Genomic DNA, 7366 nt, shown 5'->3' with positions numbered 1-7366 from the left:
CTCAATTCAATTCCTTTCATTTTTTAATTAAAATTTAAATTTGAAATCTTTTTATTTTTTGGGGGATTAAAATTTAAATTTAAATTGAAAGTGAGTGATAGTGAATATTGAAAAAAATAGTGAATTTCGCTGAAAGAAATTAAGCTTTGTGAATTTGTTAAAAATATTCAAATTTAAAAATCAAAAATTTATTATGTTTGTATGTATGAATTTATAGTTAAAAATTTAAATTAGTTGGAGAAGAATTTTAATTATTTGGAATAGATTTGATGTTTAATTTGTGAGCAAAAATAAAAATATGATTATTCAATTTTTTTTACAATTTATAAATTTTTCTTATTTAATTAAATTAATTTTAATATTTAATTTGTTATGTAGAATTTTAAAAATGACTTGGAATTTAATGTAATATTTTTTTTATTTATTTTATTTATTTTTTTTAAAATGATGTGGCAAATGACGTGGCAGACGTGTCAGCCGGGTCAGACGTGGCAGACGTGTCAGCCGGATCAGACATGGCAGACGTGTCAGCCGGGTCAGACGTGGCAGCTGACACGGCAGCTGATGTGGAGGAGAGTGTTACACTCACTAAAAAAGGGTTCAAAATATTGTTTTTTAGTGTGTTCAGGGGTTCAGATGACAAATATGTAAGTAGAAGTGTCTAACTTATAAAACCGACATAATACAGAGGTCCAGAAGGTCATTTTGTCTAAGAATATACAAGAATATACAAAGATCAAACTTGATAAATGTTTAGATAGTTAAAGGACTAAAATCGATAAGTGTATATTTAAAGAACTATATTAGACCTACTTCAATAGATAAGGGACCATTTATGCCCTTTTCTCATAAATTTGCATATAAAAAAAGCTAGAAAAAAATAAACTTCAGATGAAATTTTATATGAAGTTCTTTTTTTTTTTAACAAAAAGTTAACCTTTCATTGAAATTTCGAAAAATTACATAAATACACAACTTATGTTTTCAATATTACAAAAAATCTCAATTTCCTAAACATATTATAAAAATCCCAACATATACACAGAATGATATGTATATGTCGGCTATGTTATGTATATTAATAGGGAGATAGAGTAAAGTAATTAAAAAAGTGAAAAAGAGTGTAATTACTTTCAAAAGGATTGGTATTTATATTATTTATACTTGAAATTTTGCTTTGGGCCACCATGATTATTGAGCTGCTTCTGGACCATCAGTCCAAATCTGCATATGCCCAAGGGGAGAATCCAAAAAATTATAATTTCTCTACAGACCAAAAACAACATAGTCCCTAATTCCTGCATTTCAATTTATTTACCCTATTTTATTCTATTTCAAAAAGAATGCTTCTTTCTTTCTTTCTTTTTTTCTTTTTTCTTTTTATAAATCTTCATTTTAACTTTTCATGTGTCATGTCTAAGTGCACAGATTAAAGGGTATTTTTTTATATTCTACATATATTTAATTTAATACCATGAGATTTAACCATATTATATACTTTCTTAAACTACGAATCAAGTCAAAATCATATTAACAAATTGAAAAATATAAGCTTTTAATGACTGTGAGGACTGAAACTAACACTTCTCAAACATCTTTTAGTGATTATTAAGTTTGAACAGAAAGTCTGTTCTTCCAGTAGCAGAATAACTAATGCAAAGCTGAAACTGAACAAACAAACATTGGACTGATTTTCATCAGTCATCACTTGTAATGCAGAAGGAAGAAAAGATTGCAAAATACATAACACATAAAAAAAAACTTAGGTCATGGAAGTTAAATAGACCTACCATACTATACTAAAACAAAAAAATAAAAACAAGAAAAAGGACCATACCTTAGATTGCACCGCTGCTACAAGATTGGAATAGTTAAAAACAAAAAGAAGAACAAGCAGTACTTATAGTGAAATTTTTAAGCCCTAGATTTAGTTAATTAGCAAAGATTGGGAGAAATGAGAGGGATAATTAGGAAATTAATTTACTATTCTCTAGAATTTAAAAAGTGAGAGGGGGAAGGATATCGACATTAATGATATTTTGGCCTAGAGCGTGAGTAAAGAGAGAGAGAGAGAGAGGGGAAAGGAGAGATAATGATCATGTGGGTCGTTTGGTTTGAATAGAGGTAATTTACATAAATTTCATATTTTAATGGGTGGTAATATTTTTTATCATAATTTTATTAAATTACAAGATATTTTAAATTTTAATTTTAGTGATACATATCTTTAGCCTTGATATATATGTATTGTGATATATTTATAATTAAGTGGTTAGTTAAATAAGAAAGTAATTGATTTTCAATTATTACGGAGAATAAATCACACGCAAATCGTGACATAAATATAGTTGGTTTTAGATGCATCACAATGATACATCTGATAAAATTACTCAATACTCATTCAAAATTTAATTTCACACAAAAATAAATAATTTACATATATCAAACATATGTTAAATGTATCAAACGTTATAAATGAATCAAAAATATGAATCACTATAAAAAAATATTTACTTTAAGTATCACTAGTATTGTTACAACAACTGTATCACTCATATCTATCACCAATAGACTGACAATAAAATGCATCACTAGTATGTATCACGGTTTATAGTACGAAACAATATCATATATGTACCAAACACATTAACTAAAAGTTTATTGTATCAACACCAAATTCGATATCTAATTTTGTGGACCATTGTAGTGGTCATCATCATTGTCATGCTTCCGCTGGAAACTATGAGATTTTTTAGCTTCTACATATAAAGATATTTCAAAAGAATATAAATGCTTGTTAACATGAAATACATAGTAAATCTTTCAAGATTTTAAGGAAAAAAAAAAGATTAATAGAGATGGAAAAAAATTGAACCAAATTGTACATTGCAAATGATAAGATCTTATGAAAAAATTTTAATATATATTTTTTTTTTAGATATTTAAGAAATTTTCTCTCATTATTACTCTCCTAAAATAAATGAAAATCTGTTACTTCCTTATTTAATATGTATCAAGAGAAAAAGAGAAATATGAAATTTTATGAAATATTTTAAAGATACGGAATTTTGTGTATTTATATCTCTTAAGTTTTTATTTTTGTGTAATTTTACTGTGGGATGTGGACCTCTACAAATCAAACCACTTTTTAAAATGTACTATTATTTTTATAATCTTAATTTAAATTTTAAAATGTTAATTACATAAATATTTTTAACATAATATTATATAAAGTTACTACTTGTTAATCAAGTCTCAAATTTATAAAAAAAAATTCTAATAATCTGTGAAATTAAATAACTTTTGACACTAAATTCAAACTACATAGAGATGTTGAAAAATAAATTGAAATTAATAAGTAATAATATAACTATTTAAATAGCAATATTAACCTGATTTTGTTTGAATTCATCATAATAAATCACAAAGAAATGTCAAATATTTAGTCTAGTAAAAGTGAAAATGAACTCAAAAAAAAAAAAAACTCGCATGACACTTATCTCGTGTTCAACGTCGCCATGTCATCTTCATCAAACATATTTGATTACTTAAAAAATTTAGTATTTTATATTTCAATTATTTATATATTTTATAAACATAATTAATATTTAAAAATATATGATGGTTCAAATAAACTTTGAGTTTGGACTTTTTCAATTCCTAGTACTCTATTTTATTTTTAATTATTTTTTATTTGGCCAATGGGGCAACCCAGCTCATATTACTCAAGCCTCACCAGCCAACTGACTTATTCAGCTGGGCTAAAAATTTATGTTCTTAAATGGATTGTAAAAATCGTAGTGCAGTCCTATTAAATTATAAATTCAGTCGGGCCAGCCCAACGGGCCTACCTATATTGATGATTCTAGATTTGAAAATAAGTTACGTTGGGATTAATTATGGTGAGATTAATTATATTAGAATTAGTTATGTAATATTATTTTTTATTGAGTATTTGATTTGTCATATTCAAATTAATATGCATTCTCATAATTTCTAAGAATAAGTTATTTATTTATAAAATATCACCCACATTATTTTATTTTTCAAATATATTTTTTGCAAGATTTATTTATTCATTCTTAAAAGTAAATTTTTAAAATCCTATTTAGCTTAAATATTTTTGTGTGTGCATTCTCATGATTGTGCCGTGTATTTTTAAAAATTAAACTTTCATCTCAAATTTGTTAATGTAAAAGATATTTTATTATTTCTGTCACTTTATTTAAGCACATATCACTCTTATATTATAAAATATTAAAATTACCTTTATTTTAATTGATATATAAAATTTAAATTTTTGAGTGACAAAAATACTACTTAATTAAAAATATTTATTTAAATAATGGAGTCAACATTTTTATAATAGAAATCAAATTATAAATAAACATAAGAATTAAGCAAACAAATTCAATGTATAATATATTCATAAATAAAAAATATATTTAAAATGTATTTTTAATGGAAAAATATATTATAAAAAAAATAACAAGTAGTGAATGAAATGGTATTTGAAAATGAGTCAATAACTCATATGGTCACTCAACTATAAACTTTTACCCCAGAAAGTCACTCAAATTTGATCTTTACTTCAAAAGTCACTCAAACTATGAACTTTTATCTCAAAAAGTCATTTAACTATCATATTTTTACTCAAAAAGTCATTCAATCTATTTAATTATTTTGTCTAAAATAGAATTTGCTTATGTGAAATTTTTATTTAAAAAAATTCTAGAAAATAAAATATATCCCTTTAATGACCGTTTTATCCTTATACCCCTAAATTAATATTTCTCCCTCCTCTTTCTCATTTTTCTTCTCCTCACTTTTTCCCATAAATTTTTCCACAACTCAAACATATACAGTATACAAAAATGGATTACTGTTATATTTTATCTTTATATTTTATTTTTATTTTGTCTTTGAAGAGGAAAAAGAGGAAAAACAATAAAGAAGGAAAAAAAAGAGAAAATAAAATAAACTAAAATATCATGCACTTACCTTTTTCTCCTCTTTAATACTTTATAAGTTTATTTTATTTATTTTCTTCTGCCCTCTTTACTTTTATTTTCTTAAAGACAGAATAAAAATAATATAATAATATAAAATATGATAGTAATTTTATTTCGTACAATTTTAATTGTTAATTCCTAGATTATAATGTGTGGTCTATGAAAATATTTATGGGAAGAAAGTGAAAAGAAGAAGAAAAATGAGAAAGGAGAGGTAGAGATATTAATTTAGGAAAATAAGGATAAAACAGTCATTAAAAGGATAGTTTTTATTTTTCAGAGTTCTATTTTTAAATAGAAATTTTACATAAGTAAATTCTATTTTATAAAAATAATTAAATAGGTTGAGTTAGTTTCTGCATGAAAATGTTATAGTTGAGTGATTTTTGAAGTAAAAATCAAAATTGAGTGACTTTTTGAGATAAAAGTCCATCATTTAGTGACGTTTGAGATAAAGACCAAAGTTGAGTGACTTTCTGGGATAAAAGTTCATAGTTGAGTGACCATTTGAGTTATTAACTCATTAAAAAAATATGAGAATATACATGAATGTGAAAAGTGATATATAAAAGAAGGGTTAAGAAGGGTACTTTTGTTATCTTACACATTTTATCTCAGGATAAGTTATTTTGGTATTACCATACCACCCAAAGGTAGGGACATCTTATCTCAGTACTAATTATTAATCTTGGGATAAGTTATTCCACACTTTTTAATCAAACAAGGGATAGGGGTACTAAAAAGTTGTCCCAGGATTACTCTCCTTATCCCTCACACCAAACAACTCCTTTCAGTTTTGTTTGATTTATTTTCTTTTTAGTTTACTTTAAAATAATATCAATTTTTTACATAATATGATTTTAAGACCATAAATTTTAAAATATTATATATATATATATATATATATATATATATATATATATATATTTAAAATTATAAAATTCAAAAATATTATTTAATTTCTTAAATTTGTGTTAATTTAAAACTACAAATAATTTGAAATGAGGAAAATACCACTTTTTTCTAATTTCACATGAGTTGTTTTTATCTACCTACACTATGCCTCGTAAGCTAATTTGGGCATAAATTTCTAAACAATTGCCAACAACACGTGGAAGCTTAATTTATCCATAAAAATTTGGCTAATCAAGCTGACTAGTTTTAATTTATTGTCCTATTTTGTTATTTAGTTCATTTATATCCCCCTCTTCTTTCCCTCGGTCTTCATTTCTCAATTTTTATCTTTATTTCTTCTTCTTTAAACATATTTTTGCCTTCACTTCTTTTATTAATTAATTTTTCTCTTTTTTCTTCATTTTGTTTGAAAAGGTTGTATTCCTCTTTTCTTCTTCATTGGTCATATTTTCTTCTTTTTTATTTCACCAACATGATAAATGTCTTTTGAATTATAGGCAGCTTACAATGGTAAAAATTGCATAGAAACCCTAAAACTTTATACAAAGTTAATCAATATTATCATGCGAGAAAAAGAACTCTAGTTTTTTTAAATAAAATTAATTACTAACCTAAAATCTATGATGAAAATGGAGCTTAATGAAACAAAGACAGAAAAATAGGTTTAGAGGCACAAATCACCGATGAGAGATGGCGGAACCCCAACCAAAGAAGGACGAGATTCAATTTTAATTTTGATATATCATCCATCAATTTTTTCACAAATGACCTGTTTATACTTTTACCCGAAAATTATTAACCCCTTAAATTTTTAATCTATTTCTAATTTTTTAATTTCTACATAGATAAAAGTATATTTCCACATGGAGTGCCACGTGGCACCCTTTCTTAAAAAAAGGAATGAAGAGTTGTACCACACACAACATCAACATTTTATCTAAGTATATTTCAATACATAGATAGTAATAGTTTAAGTAAATAAAGGAACAATGATAGTAAAGGGGTTGCTGAAGACAAATTTTCTCTCTACATGAGAGTTGGTTTCTCTTTACAATAGGGCTCTAACTCTTCTCAATTTGCTGCAGATATTCTGTAAACTTGCTGCAGATAACTATCCAATACTAAAGAACATTCAAGTCTCATGAACTTCTACTTACACACAACCACTTATAGCCACTCAAAAACTCTAAAATACTCTCCTTGAATCCTAAAAAAACATAAAAACATACAATTCCATTGTTTTTTAACAATCAAAACCGATCATCTCCAGCAATTCTCTTCTAAACCAAGAAAAACTGGTATTTCCTTTATTTTTTCCCTTACGTCTTCTGAACAGACTGCATAGGTTACTATCAACGATGGAGGAGGAAATTATGAAACATCTATAAAGCTTTATTCTAACAAAAGATGATAAAGATCTAGTAGAACTCGACTTTTCC

General features: G+C 25.4%; 1 protein-coding gene across 7 annotated transcripts in view; it reads right to left on the bottom strand.

Annotated features, from left to right (window-relative positions):
* The window catches only part of LOC107863648, an 11572-nt gene extending 9452 nt beyond the window's left edge, over positions 1–2120 (bottom strand). For 4 of the 7 annotated variants that reach the window (XM_047408470.1, XM_047408474.1, XM_047408472.1 and 1 more), the window contains exon 1: positions 1838–2104. The gene's annotated coding sequence lies outside the window, so the exon portion shown is untranslated. Of the gene's footprint in view, positions 1–1837 lie in introns of all 7 variants that reach the window. The other 3 variants (XM_047408471.1, XM_047408469.1, XM_047408475.1) reach the window with 1 other exon arrangement.
* Between the last annotated feature and the right edge of the window lie 5246 nt (positions 2121–7366).

This window comes from Capsicum annuum, chromosome 3, assembly GCF_002878395.1.
Source record: "Capsicum annuum cultivar UCD-10X-F1 chromosome 3, UCD10Xv1.1, whole genome shotgun sequence".
Taxonomy (NCBI): domain Eukaryota; kingdom Viridiplantae; phylum Streptophyta; class Magnoliopsida; order Solanales; family Solanaceae; genus Capsicum; species Capsicum annuum.
This window is presented reverse-complemented; position numbering and strand designations above follow the sequence as displayed.